The following is a 22352-nucleotide window of genomic DNA, read 5'->3' as shown; positions in this document are numbered from 1 at the left end:
TGCCGCAAGTTCCTGGAAAACGTGGGATATAAACAATTCATAGCCGCGGAAGATGGGCACGTTTACTCATGCCTTGGAAATTCTAGTCTGGCTCATAGCTGCCACATCTATTTTTAGTGGCCTGGGATCCTTGAGCAAGTGGTCTTGCTTCCAAGGATACCTCTGGCCACGTGCATTCACACTGCTTATTTTGAGTTTATAGTTGACAAGAAAGGATGAAAGTGAGAAAAACACTTACCATATTTCTGTGGAAGGACAGGTATTCCGTCCCTCTGGCTATTCGTGCGTCCACCAGCATATATTTCTTTATACATTTCTTTTCTTTATAGTCTCTCGGGAATCTCATATTCCCCCACAAGAAGTCTATAAACGGGCTTCTTAGGTTGTTTTATCATTTGAATATTAGTAGAGATGTTATGTGTGTGATTTATTTATTTTGATTAATGCCTGTATATTGATGAATATGTTTCATTAAGTCGTTGTTGCATGCGCCTCTGACTGTATCGCTGATGATGCTTTTCGAGTGTTGATCATGTTGGTCATCAATGTTATGTATTTTCGTTTGTTGCGGTGTTTGTAATAATGTAATATTCTAGTGCGGAAGTTTGTAGTTGGGGATGCGAATGTGTGATTGGTTGTTGCTTTCTGTGTTTGCTCCTCTAATCTTTTCGCATTTACTCTGGTGTAACGCTTTCATTTTCTAATTGTTTCTTTTGCCCTTCACAGGTATCTTTACCAGAGACTTTTCAAACTGCTTTCCTCGTAAGGCAGGTTTTCCTAGGCAGATATATCTGTAGTAGATGAGAATGTTTGCGCAGTCGGGTATTTCTGTATTAGTAATTTGGTTGACTGGTATGAATGAGGTCACTTTGAATTGTGAAGTACAGGCTTTGCATTTTTCTGTAGTGGCTTTGAATGTTTTATTTTCTACGCTGTATATTACGATCATCACAAGCAAGCAGATATCTGCTCGCGATGGTAACTCAACCACCTTTACTTACACTACGCATTGATAGAGGTATGTTGAAATCGGCAGCAGTTTGCCACTTTTTAGTGTTGTGGTCAAATTTTCCTTCGCGGATTCTTCATTTCCGAACCCCACCCAACTCTGCCGATGCGTCTTCCTCTACCAACATAAAACTTTATTCCTCTGAGTGGTTTTACGTACTTTTCAATTTGGACCTGCGTTGCTCGCACACGTTGCTTCGTTTTAAGTGCAACACGTTTATACATAATTTGTCCTTTATTCCTTCTTGTATATCTTCCGGAATTTTAGGCATATTCTGCTATTCTTCTTGAAACGCCATCTTGCATTTCTACCTTGTTCACTGATTATAACTGACTATAGTTTTCTCCACACACATGTGAAATGTTTCCCCTTTGTTTGCGAACTCTAGTATTTACTGTTTCCATTGTAATCATGCTTGTGCTGGAGGTGGAAGTTAATATTTCTTTCGTTATTCTCAATGTCTGGCTTGTCACTGCTATTGTTGCTTTCATCAGTTTTTGTTTCGTATTATGAAGTGTGCTGATAACGTTGCTTTTACGTTCTCTTTTATTTATATTTTTGTTGTTGTTGTCATTGCTGTTGCGATATATGTGTGTGCGTGTGTTTGTGTGTGTGTGTGTGTGTGTGTGTGTGTGTGTGTGTGTGTAATCTTGGCGTAATAGGTAGTGGTGAGGAACTATTCTTATAATGACTCTTCCAAGAACCATCTCCTCCGATTTAGGAAGCCATATTTTTTTTTTTATATGTACATGTGCAATTGAAAACTCCAAATCTCGCGTCGAAAGGGATGAATATTTCACAAAGACAAATAGCCTCAGAGGATGCTAGTTTCTTTAATAACAAAATTGTACTTTAAAAATACAAATAACTTTCTTTCAAACAATAAAATTCAGCAATAACTCACGAGCTTCGAAAAGATGTCTTCTCCTTGAAAACACAACACAAGAAGAAGAAGAAGAAGAAGAAGAAGAAGAAGAAGAAGAAGAAGAAGAAGAAGAAGAAGAAGAAGAAGAAGAAGAAGAACAACAACAACAACAACAACAACAACAACAACAACAACAACAACAACAACAACAACAACAAAAGCAACAGCAACTACAACAATGGTTTCAAATTTTGGTTCAAAGGCAGCAAATATGAGAGAGGGAGGAAATCGATTCCATTGACACCAGTGTTCAGCTGGTACTTATTTTATCGATCATGGAATGATGAAAGCTAAAGTCGACCTCGGCGAAATTTGAACACAGAATATGCAACAGATGAAATGTCGCTAAACATTCAGCCCGGTGTGCTAGCACTCCTGCCAGCTCATCGCCTTAATAATAATAATAATAATAATAATAATAATAATAATAATAATAATAATAATAATAATAATAATAATAATAGTCGTCAAGACCAAGAGTGCGATTTTAGATGTTTTATTTTTTGAACAACATTTCGACAGAACGTCTGTCTTTCTCAAGTTCAAACCAAAAGGTGATTGAAAATTCAAAATTTCAGAAACCAAACGTAAACTATGAACGTGAGTAACCAGCGTCCATACGTTGATGGAATGACATCATCAGTTTTTGTCAGTTTTTAATAAGCAGAAAGAAAGAAAAAGGAAGACGACAGAAAAAGAAAAGAAAAAGAGAGAAAGAAGAATATTCAATCAAACAGTTTTGTATAAATTTGATGATATTCTCCTGTCATCTTATTCATTCCTCAAGGGCGTGATGTCAATAACCCGCAAACATATTTCTCCTCATACATTCTGAGAAGTGAAAGTGGGGTACATTCAGGATATTTTTTGAGAATGTGCACTTTCAAATCTTCTTCAAAATTGCAGCCGCTTCAAACGAAATGTTCAGCAAGTTCTATTGAACTACTGTTCTTGTGCCTGGCGTCGAATCTGTGCCCATTAAACCTTTTGTTTAATTGTTCTGTTGTACAACCAACATAAATCAAGTTATGTTTCGTGCATTCTGCACCGTACACTAAATGGGAATCTTTGCAGGTTCCCCCTTCTGTATAAATCATAACATTTCTATGATGTTTTTTGATGGTATTCACTTCACTCATGTTGTTGCACAATGAACAGGGCTTACCTCTCTTGCGGCTGTTCTTTAAGGTACAGCGTGTAGATACTCCAATGTTCGTTTTCTTGGAGTCAGATATAGAGGTCAATAATTCTTTTATGTTCTTATTCCGTCGAAAGGCTACAATGGGCGGCTGAGGAAATGTTTGTTTGAAACTGGGATATTTTTTCGCCACATGTTGGTAACTTTTGAAATGCCAGCGAAACGTCGGTGCCAGTTAATCACTAAAGGAATTCTGTAATCTGTTGTATTTTGTTTGCTAAGATTAGGCGTGTAGGTTTGACTATCTTTGTTAATCTTAGCTATTTCACTTGCTATTTCCTTTAAACGTGATTCTCTGTAACCTCTTTTGACATAATGACATACAAAAGCATTTGCATGTTTCCAGTAATCCCCTATGTCAGTGCAAATCCGTTTTATCCTCAAAAATTGGGATTTCGGATTTGACCGAATAAGATGATGTGGATGATCGGAGCGGCGGTGGAGATATATGTGGGATGACGTTGGCTTGCAAAATAACTCTGTCACTATTCTGCCTCCAGAAAACTTGACTTAAATTTTATATTGGACTTAAAGCCATAGTTTCTAGCAAAACAATCACAGAAATGCAAGAAGTCCATTAAACTATCCTGTGATCCTTCCCAGACAAAAAATACGTCGTCAATGAACCGTAACCAGAGTATTGGTTCATGACTATGAAGGGATTTGAATGTCTTCAGTAACTTTGTCTCAAAATTTGTCATAAAGACATTAGCGAAATTAACTGCCATGGGGCTAAACATAGCGCAACCCTTCGTCTGGTCATAGAATCTTTGTCGAAATTGCATTGTGTTACTTTCTAACACAAACCTCAATAATATACAGAGCAAATTTGTTGGAACACTTTTATTTGACCGCTTTTCAAAGGCATCCATGCATGCTTCTACCCCTTCATTGTGGTCAATATTAGGATATAAGGAGGAAACATCCATGGTTACCAAAAAGCAGTTCTCAACACGGCCTCGGCGTTTAAAAAAGTTATTGATTTTAGATACAAAATCAAAAGTGTCCCGAATATAGGAACTTGATGTTTTTGCGACGGGGAGTAGAAAGCCATCCAGCCATTCCGAAATTTTGGCCGTACAGTATTCATATCCGCTGCAAATTGGGCGTATTGGAGGAAACTTTTCGAACTTTTTGTGTGTTTTAATAATAATAATAATAATAATAATAATAATAATAATAATAATAATAACAATAATAATGATAGTCAAGTCGAAGAGCGCGATTCGATTGTAAGATGTTTTATTAGTTGAACGATATTTCAACAGTACGTCTGTCTTTGTCAAGTTCAAAATAAGGTTTAATGGGCACAGATTCGACGTCAGGCATAATAACAGTAGTTCGACAGAACTTGCTGAACATTTCGTTTCAAGCGGCTGCAATTTTGAAGAAAACTTGAGAGTGCATATTTTCAGAAAATATTCTGAATGTGCCTCACTTTCATTTCTCAGAATCTATAAGGAGAAATATGTTTGCGGGTTATTAACATCATGCCCTGGAGGAATGAATAAGATGACAGGGGAATATCATCAAATTTATACAAAACTGTTTCATTGAATATTCTTCTTTCTCGCTTTTTCTTTCCTTTTTTTCTGTCGTCTTCTTTTTTCTGTTTTGTCTGTCTTTTTCTTTTCACCTGTTATAAAATTGTAACTTAAAAACTGATGATGTCATTCCATCAACGTTTGGACGCTGGCTGCTCTCGTTCATACTTTACGTTTAAACTTCTGTAATTTTGAATTTTTATTACTTCTTATTTTGAACTTGACAAAGACAGACGTACTGTTGAAATATCGTTCAACTAATAAAATATCTTACAATCGAATCGCGCTCTTCGTCTTGGCTGTTTACCTTCGTGAAGAGTTAGCTCAATCCTTTTTAAAAATATAATAATAATAATAATAATAATAATAATAATAATAATAATAATAATAATAATAATAATAATGACCTGTCAGCAGCTGAAGTCACAAAAACACTAATATAACCCAGCAGGACAACTGAAAAATAAGTATCAAAGACTGGAATATCTACAATTTCCTGTGAATATTTTTAATTTCCCTCAAAATAAGTTAAGAAACTTACATACCTACAGTTTTCGAAGACATAGACGATTAACTTTAAAACCTTTAATATCTACAACTTCTGTGGAGACCTATCCTTTCTTGAGTATTAGGAAATGTAAGTATCCTCTTTATTCCAAGAACACTACAGTTTTCTCTGTTCGGTCAGACAAAAGATCATCTCCAGTAAATTTTAAAATATTAATATCTATAATTCTCTAAAAATTTTATCTTCATTTTCTTCCTTTCCTTTTTCCCTGACTATTCGAAAATGTAACCATCCTCTTTATTCCAAGAACACTACAGTTTTCTCTGTTCGGTCAGACAAAAGATCATCTCCAGTAAATTTTAAAATATTAATATCTATAATTCTCTAAAAATTTTATCTTCATTTTCTTCCTTTCCTTTTTCCCTGACTATTCGAAAATGTAACCATCCTCTTTATTCCAAGAACACTACAGTTTTCTCTGTTCGGTCAGACAAAAGATCATCTCCAGTAAATTTTAAAATATTAATATCTATAATTCTCTAAAAATTTTATCTTCATTTTCTTCCTTTCCTTTTTCCCTGACTATTCGAAAATGTAACCATCCTCTTTATTCCAAGAACACTACAGTTTTCTCTGTTCGGTCAGACAAAAGATCATCTCCAGTAAATTTTAAAATATTAATATCTATAATTCTCTAAAAATTTTATCTTCATTTTCTTCCTTTCCTTTTTCCCTGACTATTCGAAAATGTAACCATCCTTTTTATTGCAAAAACACTACAGTCTTCTCTGAACGGACATACAAACGAACATCTCAAAAATATCTAGAAACTTTAATATCTTCAATTTTGTGTAAACATCTTATCTTTCTTTTTTCCCTGACTACCCGAATATGTAAACATGCCTTCTATTGTAACAACACATTTAAATGAAAAAAAAAAAGATTAATGTGGTAGGAACCTGCCAATATATACATACTGCACAACTACTAAAACTGTAAAGCACAGCAAAACGTTTTAAAAGGAAAAATTCCAAAAGAAAAAGAACTTTAGAAATTCAAAAATTGAACAAGGTGAACATCTCTTCCTCCTACTATTCCCAGACAGGAATATCTACAATTTCCTGTGAATATTTTAAATCTCCCTCAAAATAAGTTAGGAAACTTACATACCTACAGCTTTCAAACACACAAGCGATAAGTTAAAAAAAATTAATATCTACAACTTCTGTGAATACCTATCCTTTCCTTTCTCCCTGAGTATTCGCAAATGTAAACATCACTTTCATAGCAAAAACACTACTGTATTCTCCAACTGGATAGACAAACGAACATCTCAAGAAAACTTTAAAACTTTAATATAATACATTTTGTATGAAACATATCCCTGGCTACCCAAATGTGTTGTGTTTGGGGAAAGTCATTCTCTTTTGGTGCCTTATAATTTAACACACTCACCGGTAAAATTTCCATTTGTTTTTTTTTTATTTTTCTAAAATTTTCGTTGCGTCTTGCAACATACGGATGATCTAAAAGAAGACAATAAAACTAATGTCGGCATGACAGATGAACAAAAGGCAATCTACGACAGAATAGAGGCAAGGCTACAAGAGAACGGTAGTGACAATATATGCAAAAATAAAAAGGTTGACCGGTGGAAGCTGAACCAAGAAACGAAAAATGTCAATGATATTCTGAAATACATTAGAACAAACAGCATCACAGAAACAAATAATTTAATCAAGCCAGCAACTATTGCTGTAGCAGAAAATGTGGGTGTTGATGTCAAGAAAAAGAAATATAATGGGAGTGACAAAAGAAAAGACCCATGGTGGAAAAAAAGAATGCAGGGAGGGTTAGATATGCTGTCAAATGAAATTTCTGTTAGACCGAAAAGAGAAAGGGGAGCTTAAAAGCAAACGAAAGTACAGAGCGCTGAAAAGGAAGTATAATATTGAAACAAAGGGCCTGAAAGTGGTAATGGAAGAACTGAAACAGCGCCTCGTTGCAAAGAAAGCAAAGATGGTAAGATATGACCAAAGAATGAAGTGTTACCACCAGAATAGGTTATTCAGTGTAGATCAAAAGAGATTCTATAAAGAAATAAATGAAGAGTGTACAGATGAAAAGTTGATTCCAGATAACATTGAAAGGTTCAAGAGTGACATATGAAGCAAAGACAAGGAGCACAAGAAGGATACTGAATGGTTGCAAGAACTGAAACAAACAGTACTCTGTCCAAAACAGACAGAACTAGTCATTTCGGTTAGGGAAGTGAAGGAAATCAGCAAAATAACGAGCAACTGGAAGGCCCCGGGACCAGATGGAGTTCAAGGCTACGGAATCAAAAGATTTGGTGAATATCATGCACGAATACCTGCGCAACTAAACACCTTGTTAAATGCCGACCAAGTAACACCAGAGCGGTTGACAGTGGGTAGGACAGTGCTGTGCTTCAAAAACATCGAAAAAGGCAATACGGTAGACAATTACAGGTTGATACCCTGTTTTCTACTTATGTGGAAATTATAGGACTCGAATACTCGCAGAGTCAATGTACGAACATCTGGAAAAAATGGAGTCCTGCCACATGAACAGAAGGGCTGCAAGTGTAAGTGCAGAGGTACCAAGGATCAACTCATAAACGAAACTGTACTTAAAGACTGCAAGAGGAGGAAAACTAACTTAGCCATGTCATGGATCGACTATCGTAAGGCGTACGATATGATTCTACACTCTTGGATAATGGAATGTATGAACATATTTGGTATTGCATCGGATGTTGAGCGATTGCCTGGAAAAAGTATGGCGAATTGGAGGACGGACCTGACAGCCTACGGAAGAAGTTTAGGGACAGTAGAAATCAGGATGGTCCTCTTCCAAGGGGACTGCCTGTCCCCAATGATCTTTGTGCTGTACTTGATACCACTAACACTGATTCTAGGAAAGCAAAAGCTGTGTATGTATTCAAAAGCCGCCAACAAAAAGCCAGCCATTTGTTATTCAAACTTTATGGTAAAGATGAAGCTCAAGTCAGTTCCCTCGTTGATACTGTGTATACTTTCAGTGCTGATATCAGAATGGAGTTAGGACTGAGAAAGTGTGGTGTGTTAGACTTGAAGAGAGGCAAAATCAAATGTATGGACTGGCTATCGATACAGTCGGGGGAGGTTATGAAGCAGATAGATGAGACAGGCTACAAGTACTTGGGGATTTTGGAAATGGATAAAGAAATGACAGAAAAATTTAAGGTGGAGTACTTACGCAGACTGAGACTGATTTTTAAGTCGAAATTAAACGGACGGAATAAGACTGAAGCTATCAACACCTGGGAGGTCTCACTCCTTAGATATGGAGCAGGGGTAATCACATGGACAGTAGACGAGCTAAACAGCTTAGACAGAAAGACAAGGAAGCTGCTAACTAGATATGGGACACTCCACCCAAAAATGACACAAACAGACTATATGTACCAAGAGAAAAAGGGGACGAGGGCTTATTAGATGTGAACACAGCATTAGAGCAGAGGAAAACAACATAGCATGGTATGTAAAAAAATGCTTCAGAACCGCTATTATTAGAAGTAAGAAGGTTAGACTTGTGTAGGATGAAAGATTGCAAAGATAAAGCACTGTGCAAGCAATTGAAAACGAATGAAATTGAAAATAGATGGGTAAAGGAAATAAAGCATGAACAATTTCATAGGGATGTTGAAGAGAAGACAAACAGAGAAAAAAGATGGCTGTGGATAACTAAAAGTGATTCAAAACCGGAAACGGATGCTCTAATCTGTGCTTCCCAAGAGCAAGCGCTAAGAACAAACTACATAAAATATAGAGTAGACAACATACCAGAAAGTGATAAGTGCAGAATCTGTGGATAAAATGGTGAAACCGTACCAACCAATGTACGCCACTAGCCCAGAAGGAATATAAGAGACGCCACGACAATATAGCAAGGCTTGACCACTGACTGCTTTGCAACAAGTATGGTCTTGACAGAGAAAAAAAAATGGTACGACCACAAACCCGAAGACATCATCGAAAATGATAATGCAAAGATCATGTGGGATTTTATGATTCAGTGCGACTATGAGATAGAAAATAGGAAGCTAGACATAATCTTGAGAAAGAAAACAAACTATGCTGGACCATAGATGTAACATTCCCAGCTGACAACAAAGTATGCGATAAGGAAGAAAGAAAAGTCAATAAGTATGACAGGTTAGCTTGGGAGGTAAAGCAGTTGTGGTCCATGAAAAAGGTAGCAGTAGTACCAATAATTGTGGGAGCCCTGGGGACAGTGAGTAAAAATCTCGAGAAGTACATGGAACAAATAGGGGCTGCAATAAGGGTGGAGCACATGCAGAAAACAGCACTTCTTGGAACCGCCCGAATACTCCGGAAGAGGTGTTACCTCAGTTCACTGGTATTGAACAGCTGACACCGTAGTACATCTCTAGCGTTAGAAGCTGGGCAAAGGCAACGATAATAATAATAATAATCTATACTATAATGGAGAAAGTTGCTTATGAATTAGGTATATTATAACAATTACTAAAAGTACTAAAAGAAAGCAATTATTAAAGGGTTGACCATCTGGAAATTTTTATAAAGTCATGTTCTAAAAAATTTGTTTCTTTATTGCTCACAAGGGGCTAAACGGAGAGGGGACATTAGAAGGACATGTGGGGACATATAACAGACAGGAAAAAAAACGAAAAAAGAAACAAAATTTCAAAAACGTTTGTTACAATGGATGAAAAACGAAATGAAAATGAGAAATGGAATGAAGGTCTCTCAGCCCCACCTCTGAGTCCCTTGATCTATACCTTTTCACCTCTTATATTTAGTTATTGCCAAGATATCGAACTTGTACTCCTTCAATAGATGTACGTAATCCAAATGCCGTGGTAATTTTTCGATATCCAGATCGATTTGCCACATTTCAAGTCCACTTTTAAACTTTCAATTTTTTCTTTTTGCTCCTCATTTAATAACAAGCAGCAATGCCACCCTTGTACATTATGAAATTTATTCGTGTCCACTGATCTTATGTCTTTCCACTTCCTGATCTCCTCACACAGTGTCTTGTTTGTATTGTCATACATTATAGCATAGTTCTTTTTCTTCTTTTTGGGAGATGGGAAATTGAAAGGTTTGTGTCGGAATTATTTGTTTGTGTGTCGGTGGGGACGGGTAGGTTCAGCGTCTGTAGGGGCGAGTGGGAGAAAGAAGGTGTGGGTTGGTGTTGGGTGATGTGGGGTTCTGTGTTTGCTTTACCTGGTTTCTTCCTTTTCCTTTTTCTTTTCATACCGGCTGCTTCCCATTCTCCTTCTGATTTACCTTCTTTTTCTTCTGTTTCTACTGGTGGTGATGGTGGTGGTGGTGTTACTTCTGTTTTTCCTGCTTGTTCTTCCTTCTTTTTGTCTTGTAGAGGGCAAGTTGCTCTAATGTGGCCCTTCTGGCCACACTTGTAGCGTCGAAGGATCTTGCCCTCTACTCTGACCACAATTATTATGTCTTCCATTGCTATGGTCTCTGGTAATTCTCCAATAATCTCTTTCGGCCCTCTATAACCATGTTTAGTGTTTGGCCTTTCCAATTCCTATTTTCTGTCCAAGTGGTCTGGAGAACCGCTATCTCTTCCTCATTACCGAATAAGACAGCGGTTGCTAACCAGGCTGCGTCAACCTCTGGTGAGATTCCTTCCACACTAACTTTTACCAAGCGTCTTCCATGGTACGTAGGCAACAGCACCACTTCGTCGCTCTTTAAAATAATTGCCGCATTCATCAAGTCTGCCTCTTTATACCTTACTGCAATCGTTCTGTACTTCGCTCCTCTGGCAAGATACCTTATCCCTTGCCACATTGGCCTTAGTGCCTTCTCCACTTGGGCCGTTGTCATTATTTCAGTTTTGCCAGCCGCTACTGAATGTGCCTTGTATGTGACAGTACATTCCCTCCTGTTGGCAGTCAATTCCTCAGAGGGCTTAATTCCTCATTGGTTCCTTCTCGCATCATCATTTTTGAATAATTTTTCCATTCATCCCATTCGATGTTCTTTAATCTTTGCTATTTCCGCAAAGCTTCTATCTTCTCTCGCCCGAAGTATCTGACTGCTCTGACTGTTCCGAAGAAGACAGTTCTGAGCAGCTGATATCTGAGTTGCTGATATCTTCTAACATATTCACTTGTCTTACCCTCCCTTATGAGGAGGGAAAGTACAAATAAACTGCCACAAGGCAACACAGACAAGAGTGTTCAGAGAACACTACAACAATTAAACAACAGTAAAATTTTAAACACATAATACAACTTTAGCTCACCAAATGTTCTAAGAAATTTCCTATAATTTCGATTTCTCAAGTTTATTGAATTTTTTAACACCAATTTCTCACAAATTTAAATATTCATTGCATTCACTGCAGAGTATTCCATTTTCATTTCCAAAGTCTCTCACTTTCTCTTTAAGTTTTAATTCGCTACTAATGCATATGTAATGTAAAACACTATTTATTGAATAAAAATTCTTTAAAATATACGTATAATTTTTTAACACAAGATAGCTGTGAGAAGAGCCTAGAAAGTTGGGTAATTACTATTAGAAGACGAGGAGAGAAAAAACAAAAAGTTACCGACAAGTACTCAAAACTTGCACCTTATTCACAGTTTCCAAACACAACTTCAACAGTCACACACACACACACACACACACACACACACACACAAACACAAACACACACAAACACAAACGCACACACACAATTACACACTCGCGCGCACACAGATACACATACACACATGAAAGGTAATGAGTGTGTATGTGTGTGTGTGTGTGTGTGTGTGTGTGTGTGTGCTGTTCATTAACAAAACTTCGTGCTGCATCACTTTGGTGAAGTTTTGTCAGTAAACAGGTCGCGATTTCAAAGTGACGAAAATATTTTAACGCAAATGAAGTTTTAATGTTGAAGTAAAACTAACGGCATTTGTGTGTTTTCGAATGGTTTACAAACATCTTCCACGCTGCAATTGTTTTGTTTCAGTATACGATCTCAGATCAAGTCACGTGCTATGCAAGTACATCTACGAAAAATTTTTAAATCACTATGGTTAAATGCCAGCAATGACCTTCTCAGGCTCTCCAATATTTTAATTTCTAAATAGAAACAATCGGGTGCAGGTAGTGGAGTTGCAAAAAATTCATAATTTCTCGAATTATCTTTTTTATAGCATATAAATGTTTTTTTATGGGGAAGAATATTGAAAAACATCAATACATGTGACAGTGATAAAGAAACAAGGAGGGTTTTCTTTGGATGTGCTAGAAACAACAGCCAAATCGCCATTAAATCATTTTTCCCACTGAAAATATTAACAACTTTTAAAAAGGTCTTTTTTTTTTACCGAGAATGCTCTTCTCATGGATTTGAAGTGCACGAAAAATATGGCGAAAATAGGTCTAGAGTGGGGTGATGAGGGAGCGGGGTGTAAAAAAAAAAAGAGTTTTCAAAACTTTTTTCATACAAAGATGCCCCCTCCCCAGCCCCATCATTTCGAAGGCTGTGGTTTACAAAAAATAGGAGAAATCACCGAAAAACATTTTCCCCAATAATTTCTTTATAATCATAATCTATGCCGTTTAAAAGGGATTTGTATAAATTTTCATTAAAAAATACCCATCTCACTGAAAGATATGAGATAAAAAAAGTCAAATCGTATGAATTTTCTGAAACTCCTCTCTCCACCTCTCGCAAAATTATTTCCCTATATACTCTGAAGTCACAACATCTAAGCGGTATTTGTAGAGAATTTTGTTAAAAAGTATCCATTTTTCTGGATGTTATGAGGCAGTAAAATCGGGGACGTATAAATCTGTAGTACTGCCCTTTTATTTACACGATTTTTTCATTTCATGTTTATTTCATTCATTGTTTGCAATGTTCTCTCTCTCTCTCTCTCTCACACACACACACACACACACACACACACACACATACACTCTGCAAAGCTTACAGATTGGCTGCTGAATTGAAATCTCTATGTTGCTTTGAAGGGAAGGTAAAACTTGACAAACTACTTCTCGCTTTGTTGTTGGACTACCGTGATGTTTGTTTAAAAAAGAGCGATTAAGAAATAATGAAAGCAATATTTACTAAGGAAGTGAGCAGTATTATACAAAGAAATAATTAGACGTAAAATATACAAATTATTAGAAAAGGGAATCAAATGTATAAATATTATCAAGAGGCTACCAGAATACCACCCAGAGGGTGGTATTCCTGCTAGTAATAATAATAATGATAGTTAATAATAATAATAATAATAATAATAATAATAATAATAATAATAATAATAAATATTCAGACAAATACATAACAAAAATAGCAGGACTTACAAATATATATAACATACAGAAAATTGCACTACTGGGTACTGCACACATTCTACGCAAAACACTTTCAATACAGTAAACATAAGAGCACCACAGCAAACCACAGCACATACCCAAGGCGCACAGAGCTGCGCTCGGTAGTGAAGTGAAAGCACGTTATAAAAATAAAACTACTGAATAATAATAATAATAATAATAATAATAACTAGCTAGACAGGTGAAAATATTCACGGATAATTTAAATATCGTCCAATGAATAGTTGTCATTCAATCAAAATTGTTTAATTTTCACTATTTTGGTTAAGGAAAAATCCTATTATCCTTTACGCTATATTTACCAAAGTATATATTACGTTATTGTGTGATAGTATATGCCAAATACATCCGTTACAGCACTTCTCAATATACAATGTTTCTAGTGTAGGTGATTCCCCTTCTGCGACCATGAGTGAATTCGTTTTGAGGTATCGCTTTGACCTTCGCACTGTTCCTCACCCTTGCTCTTGAAAAAGCTACGTAAAGCTGGCCATGAGTGAACGATGGCTGTGACAAGTGTATGCCAACTGTATTGAATGTTTACCCTTGTGTTTTATTGATTGTCATAGAATAGGACAGACGAATCGGAAACTGGGTCCGATGCAAGTCGAATGGAATGTTTGCATCGTTTGATTCTTGGAATCAGTACTCTCGTGTGAGAATGAGATCCACTTATAATTGATGCTTCGATACTATGCTAGTGGAGCTCAAATAATTCCAAGCGAATTCCGTTGCATAAACGTTGTGTTATAGAGAGGTTTCTAAGAAGCATAATAATTGCTCCAACTTTTAAGTTAAGGTGATGGGGAGGCATTCTAGAAGCTGTAAAAGAGTTTATAAACTCCAAGAGATAATTCTGGGCTTCTTCTTCATTATCAGAAGTTACTGAGTTGGTGCTTAGATATGTCTTAGTTTCAGTGGGGCAAGCTACTTCGAATTTCTTCATTTATTGCTAAGCAGTCCGAATTTTTAGGGGACAAGATCACTCTACTTTTCATTTCTTCTACTGTACAATTGTCAAATATATCAGATACCAAAGAATTGTTACATATGCATGCTTCAGGAATATCAATAGTATCTTCTGCGAGATTATCAAGAGAGCTTTGAAGAAATCTACTTCCAAGTTGTAGTAGCCACCTCGAAAGATCTTGTTTATTTGCGTTTATTCTCATGTTTTGTGTAAGTTGCATTTGATGAAAATTATCCCACATAGAAAAGCGTTTGAGTCAGGCATCAAGTACAGCAGCAGGAGGAACTCTGGGAACTACTGGAAGAACTTGTCTAAAATCTCCTCGTAGTATGATAATTTCCCCACCAAATATATTATTACTATTCATAATATCTCTTAATCAATTATCTATAGCTTTCAAAACATAAATTGGTTTCATTGAAGCTTCGTCGATAATGAAGACTTTTACTCGCCTAAGAATGTTTCCTTGATCAGAATTTGGTGGAACATTGCATACACTTGTTTCACACAAAGAAACTGGAAGTTTGAATATACTGTGAAGAGTTTTACCACCTTTCAAGAGCGTCGCAGCAATGCCAGTCTACAAGCCAAGAGAAATAACTCGAATTTAATCCTGACTTATCTCCCTGAACGTAACAAACACCGACGATACAAGCGTATTAATATATAGATAATAATAATAATAATAATAATAATAATAATAATAATAATAATAATAATAATAATAATAATAATAATAATAATAATAATAATAATAATAATAACAATAATAATGATCCTTTCTAATATAAGCACAAGGCCTGAACACGGTAGAGGAGGTTGGTCGATTACATCGACCCCAGTGCTCAGCAGGTACTTATTCTATTGACACCGAAATGGTGAAAGGGAACGTCGACCTCGAAATAATAATGATGATCTGGCACTCACACCTTTAACTGAATTGCTAAATAGAACTGGATGCGGTTACAAATGCTACGGAAAAACAGTCAGCCACCTTCTATATATGGATGACCTAAAATTATATGCAAAAAACGACAAAGAGCTAGAAACACTACTACAGACAGTACACGGCTTTACCAAGGAAATAGATATGAAATTCGGATTAGAAAAATGTGCCAAAGCAACCCTGAAAAGAGGAAAATTAGTTAAAAGTAGCAATATAACACTAGATAAAGCCAATGAAATAAGAGAACTAGACGAAAGCCAACCATATAAGTATTTAGGAGTCAATGAACTAGATAGGATACAACATACACAAATGAAAGAAAAAATAAAGAAAGAGTACTATAGACGAGTTAGATCAATACTAAAAACAGAGCTCAATGCTAAAAACAAGATAATGGGTATCAACACTTTAGCTGTCCCAGTTATAAGCTACAGCTACAACATCCTTAACTGGACACTAGACAAACTATGTAAAATAAACAGGAAAACAAGAAAAATAATGACAGGATATAGGATGCACCACCCAAAATCTGACATAGAAAGGCTATATATACAACGCACAGAAGGTGGCAGGGGTCTTATACAGCTAGAAAACTATTATAAAATAACCACCATAGGACTGCAAAAATACCTACTCCAGAAGCAAGGGAAACTAATACAAATAGCCACAAAACACGAGCAAAACAAAAAACTGTTTTCAGTATTTAAGGAAGCTGACAAATACAAACAAGAAATCAATCTACCTAACAAATACGAAGAAGAAGAAGAAGAAGAAGAAGAAGAAGAAGAAGAAGAAGAAGAAGAAGAAGAAGAAGAAGAAGAAGAAGAAGAAGAAGAAGAAGAAGAAGAAGAAGAAGAAGAAGAAGAAGAAGAAGAAGAAGAAGAAACAACAAAAGCTATAAAACAAATGAAATCCAAACTAAAACTACAACAGCAACGGACCATGATAAAACGATGGCAAGAAAAGCCCCTACATGGTAAATATTGGGCTAAACTAAATGCGAAGGAAATAGACAGAGGAAAATCCCAGCAATGGCTGAGAAGCTCAGGACTCAAAGCAGAGACAGAAGGATTTTTAATTGCTGCACAAGACCAGAGCCTCCCCACCAGAAATTACTAAAAACACATAATGAAAAGAAATATAACAAGTAACTGTAGAATATGTGGAGATGGACAAGAAACAATAAATCATATTATCTCTGGCTGCCCAGTCCTGGCTAAGAAGGAATATATTCACAGACACGATAGAGCTGGGACCTATATACACTGGAAGCTATGCCAACACTATGGAATAACAACAGAAAAAAGATGGTATAAACACACGCCAGAAAAGGTCACAGAAAACGAGAAAGCAACCATACTCTGGGATATGCCAATACACACAGATAGAGAAATTAAGGCAAATAGACCAGATATAGTTGTCAAAGATCATGAAGAAAAAAAATGCTTTCTAATTGATGTATCAATACCAGCAGATGACAACGTTTCTCTAAAAGAAATGGAAAAACTTTCAAAATACAAAGACCTGGAAATAGAGATAACTCGAATGTGGAATCTAAAAACAGAAACAATTCCTATCATAGTAGGTGCCTTAGGTATAATAAAAAAATATTCAGACAAATACATAACAAAAACACCAGGAGTTACAAATATATATAACATAGAGAAAATTGCACTACTGGGTACTGCACACATTCTACGCAAAACACTTTCAATACAGTAAACATAAGAGCACCACAGCAAACCACAACACATACCCAAGGCGCACAGAGCTGCGCTCGGTAGTGAAGTGAAAGCACGTTATAAAAATAAAACTACTGAACAATAATAATAATAATAACAACAATCCTTTCTATTATAAGCACAAGGCCTGAAATTTCGGGGGAGGGGGCCAGTCGATCAGATCGAACCCAGTACGCAACTGGTACTTATCTAATCGACCCCGAAAGGATGAAAGACAAAGTCGACCTCGGCGGAATTTGAACTTAGAACGTAACGGCAGACGAAATACCGATTTCTTTTTACCCAAAAAAGGCTATACAAAGAATTTTTAAGATATCACAAAACATAAAGACAGTACAAAACACAACAAACATAAAATCGGGGAACTAAAAATTACGAAAGCGAATGATAATAGTAGAAGAAAAATTAAAATAAAATGATAATATGCAGGAATGAAAAAATGAGGCGCAATGTCAACTCGACCCCCGAAGTCGGGTGGTTACATTTATCCAGTTTTTCACTTTTACGTTAAACATCATGTACACATTTTAACGGTTTTGCAACTATAAAAATTGAAACACTCGCGTTACTTTTATCCCATTAACCACTGTTACTTCCGTCCTTATCAACTGCAAATAATCAGTTCTAGCGGGTGGTGTCTCCACCAACGAAACCCGTTTCGTTGTTATATTTTCACCAAGTTCTTTTATGTACTCCCATTAGTTTTCCTCATGTATCAAAATGCATTTCTCAGCACAGGTTTCCGGCATAATCACTCTTATTATTTCCTCCAGCTTCGCGATTTTTCTGTCCATCTGCTCGTTCTTCTCGTATTTTATCAAAACCCCTTGTATTTAACATCTTTATCCGTTCTCTCCTCCTCTTCTTGTACATTATTAGTTTCTGGCTTTCCTATCTCTTTTTTGTTTTCTGTTGACCGTTGCTTTAACTTATTTTTCTTTCGCTTTTTAGGGTTAGTAGCCCCATTTTCGTTCTTCTTTGTTTCCTCTGTTTCACACTTCCGTCTCTCTTTCATTTCCTCAGTGTGGTTTATAATGTTTTCCTCCTCTGCTTATGTTTTCTCTTGCTGTGGCTGTGTGAACTCATATAGGGGGCATTTGGTCTTCATATGATCTCTCTCACCGCAGATGTACCAATTTGGTTTTCTTCCCTCGACTACAATATTTAACGTTCTCTCATCCTCCACTTCTATCTGGTAGGGAATTCTTTCTATGTCTTCGAAAGTGGCAAAAAGTCACATTTCGAGATCAAATCCCCACCAGTTGCGCACTTTTGTTTCCGCCACTGGTCCCAATTCCGGATCCTCCTTGGTTGCAGCCAGAACTGTTGCAACTAACCACTCCGGTTTAATTTCTGGTAGCACTCTCGGAATACGTATTCTCACACTTTTCCCTCTATAATTTGGTAGTAGTGCTATTTTTTGACTCTTTAAAATGTTAATCGCATGTTTTGTTGCCTCTTTTATGGTGGCAACCCTCATCTCTCCCGTACCGAACTTTCTTCCTCTGCTGATGTACGTGGCTTCATTCACAGTTTCCTCCAAGCACTCCTCGACTTCCTCTTCGGTCGCCATTTCAATTTTACTGATCTCGACAGCCTGTGTACGATACACGACTGTCCTCAGAATTTTGTCTTCCTTGGTCTCTTTTGGGTGGGGGGACAATTTGTATGAGTCTCCCTCTATCAAATTCCTGCTTCTGCTCACCTCCTCCATATCTAGCTCGATCAACTTGGTTTCTAGCGGCACTGGCTTCTTCGCCGCAGTGGCCCTGGCGTAGCTCTCCATACTGGAGAAACTACCACTCACCACAGCTGGGGGAGAAAAATGCAGCAGCTCGCGTGAAACGTAACAGCAATAAATTCCACAAAAATCACAATTATTCACAGATACAACTTACAGTAATTCACAGTTTTCAGAGTAACACAGCAGTATTCACAATAATTCACAGAGACGAAATACTGCTAAGCATTTCGCCCGGTATGCTTGAACAACAACAACAATAATATTAATAATTAATAATAATAATAATGACAATCCTCAAGTCAAATTGAAATTTGTATACCACATTGGTGTTCAGGTTAAAATGTAAATAGTATGCCGCCTGTATTAAACTGGAGAGATTCTCTGAATGTTTTAGATTTTTATACAAGAAAATAAAAATGAAAAACCATAGAAATGTTCGTATTAGAAAGACAAGATGCGAAATATTCTTTTCTACTCCAGGCCAATGCCCGAAATTTGGTGGGGGAGTGGGGAGAAGTCGATTATATCGACCCCAGTACGCAACTGGTACTTAATTTATTGACCCCGAAAGGATGAAAGGCAAAGTCGACCTCGGCGAAATTTGAACTCAGAACGTAAATACAGACGAAATACCACAAAGCATTGCGCCCGGCTTGCTAACGTTTCTGCCAACACGCTGACTTAGGATGTGAAATATTGTTGAAAGGGTGAAGACATACTGGCTATTCTTTTGTTTTCTTTGTATTTCTAGTCATTTAGTGTCTCAAGTGGAATTGCAATTTTGAAAGCTATTTTCCAGCTACAGTAAAATAAAGATGACAAAATACATTTCAATATCATGAAAATGAAAACTGTACGTAGTATTAAATTAGGTAAAATGTCTGAATACTATCTGATGCCTATAGAAAGAAAATTTGAAGATGAAATACTTAGAAATGTTCGTATTAGAAAGTTAAGAGACAAATGTATTGTTAGAAAAATGGAACCATTTATGGTATGCTTTCCTTCTTTTCTTTTTTTTTTTTTAGTCAGTGTCTGTAAATTACTAAAAATGTATTGTTGGCATTCTGAAATTGGATAAATAAAATAAAACAAAACTGCTTCAGTTATTTTTCTTAATTTTTTTTACACAAAATAATAAGTAACACGAGTCAGCCGGTGAGCTAGCAGAATCGTTAGCACGCCGGGCAGCATTTCGACCGAGGTCGACTTTGCTTTATATCCTTTCGAGGTCGATTAAATAAGTACCATCTGTATACTAAGGTCTTGTAATCAACTTACCTCCCGCCCCGAAATTCCTGGTCTTGTTCCAAAATCTGAAATCAATATTATGATCCAATTTAGGAATCAGAGAAGAATCTTTTCTGCATTCGACAGAATCTTTCATCGAGTGAATGGATAGATTCATTTATAATTCTTCCAGCTATATTTACTATTTATTTTGTAATAACAGTCACACACTCTCTGAAAACTGAGCATATATATTCCTGTAATATTTTAACATGTTCATACAACAGCTGAAATCAACTGTAAAGTATAAGCAATAATATATATCTTGTCTTAACTGAATGCTAACTACCGCAGTCATCTGTCACATATCACAGGAAATTCACCTGAGATAGTTCTGAGTGCTCGATCGACTTGTTAGAAATAGAAGTCAAATTTCTCCCAAATCACACTCCAACGCCTTCGGGAATAATTGGTAAATGACCGTACGAATAAAAAACAAGGTAGTCATAGCTAGGACGTGTTCGGACGGAACTCTGATGATCGATCATGGCTGACCTGGGGTAAAATAACAACAGCAGTAAATTCATTCCATAATATATAGTTGTTGCATTTTCTCGATACCCACCTCCTCTACTTTTCGAGTATCAACGAGGGAGTATCTACGTAGTAACTCGACCAGCTAGAATTAACAGCCAAATCTACCTCAAATCACTCTTTTTCACTCTTATGCTAATATAAAGAACTCATTGGACAATTATATATAAATAAAAAAAAGATGGCATGCTGATTTCTGGAATGCTTTGATCATAAGTTTTCTCAATTTGAGCTAATTTGATGTTGAAATCCTCGTCGTCATCATTATCACCGCCATTGTCGTCGTCATCACAATTAAGAATATACTACTCCAGTCATTGTGGAGGTGCAATGGCCCAGTGGTTAGGGCAGCGGACTCGCAGTCATAGGATCGCGGTTTCGATTCCCAGTCCGGGCGTTGTGCGTGTTTATTGAGCGAAAACACCTAAAGCTCCACGAGGCTCCGGCAGGGGATGGTGGCGAACCCTGCTGTACTCTTTCACCACAACTTTCCCTCACTCTTATTTCCTGTTTCTGTTGTGCCTGTAATTCAAAAGGTCAGCTTTGTCACACTGTGTCACGCTGAATATCCCCGAGAACTACGTTAAGGGTACACGTGTCTGTAGAGTGCTCAGCCACTTGCACGTTAATTTCACGAGCAGGCTGTTCCGTTGATCGGATCAACTGGAACTTTCGACGTCGTAAGCGACGGAGTGCCAACGATTCCAGTCATTGAAAAAGAAAAAAGAAAAGAAGTGCGTGCCATTTGCTTTTCTACAATATACAACTTTTTATTTCAACATGAAAGCAACATGATCGAAGGGTTAAGAAGATCGCTTAACGGGTTCGATTCCACAACATGGGATCTTGGGCAAATATCTTTTATCTTAGCCTAGGGTCGATTGCAAAAAATAGCTAAGGCTGATTCTTTTGATATGATTAATATGCATGAGATTATGTATTGGAACCAGATACATGTTAGCTTGGAGACAGGAGTAGATGTTTTGCCTAGTGTGAAAGGTTTGTCCACATTCTGAAGAATATAACTACTAGGGTTCTTTGACGTGATTTGTAGTCTAACTTTCTTGAAAAGACAAAAACCATAGTTTCCTGTATTAGCGATAACATCAAGAAAATATTAAACTGTTATATTTGAATTTAATCTGGATGTTTTCAATAGCCATTCTCCTGGATTGATATCAGTATTGTTTCATTATTGTTAATGTTGCTGCTGCTGCTGTCACTGTTATTTTCATTCTGTTGTTAATGTTGTTTATTCCTGAGTTAGCTACGATCAAGCACAACTACGATAAGGGGCGTTCCAGCAACGATTATTTAGCTACTTCTAGCAAATAGACTAAGTGTTCAACAGATATTTAATTCTTCTAATATTTTGCTAACCTTCAAACAAACTTGTTTTATTGAGGACAAGAACCGTCTTTAATATTGTTTACATCAAAATTACCGACAAAATCATAAATAGGAAGAAATAAAAAGCCTTTTAACTGAACATCACAGCTTCATTGTTACATTT

At 36.6% G+C, this 22352-nt stretch overlaps 1 protein-coding gene across 2 annotated transcripts in view; it reads left to right on the top strand.

Annotated features, from left to right (window-relative positions):
* LOC106868722 (uncharacterized) overlaps positions 1 to 22352 on the top strand; it is a 169647-nt gene that overhangs the window by 128139 nt on the left and 19156 nt on the right. The window contains exon 1 of one of the 2 annotated variants that reach the window (XR_016244007.1): positions 4918 to 5313. The exons of the other annotated variant lie outside the window; for it this stretch is intronic. The gene's annotated coding sequence lies outside the window, so the exon portion shown is untranslated. Of the gene's footprint in view, positions 1 to 4917; positions 5314 to 22352 lie in introns of those variants that run through there. 2 annotated transcript variants of the gene reach the window in all.

This window comes from Octopus bimaculoides, chromosome 13 (assembly GCF_046866305.1).
Source record: "Octopus bimaculoides isolate indiv1 chromosome 13, ASM4686630v1, whole genome shotgun sequence".
NCBI lineage: Eukaryota > Metazoa > Mollusca > Cephalopoda > Octopoda > Octopodidae > Octopus > Octopus bimaculoides.
The sequence above is the reverse complement of the archived record's forward strand: the minus strand, read 5'-3'. Positions and strand labels throughout refer to the sequence as shown.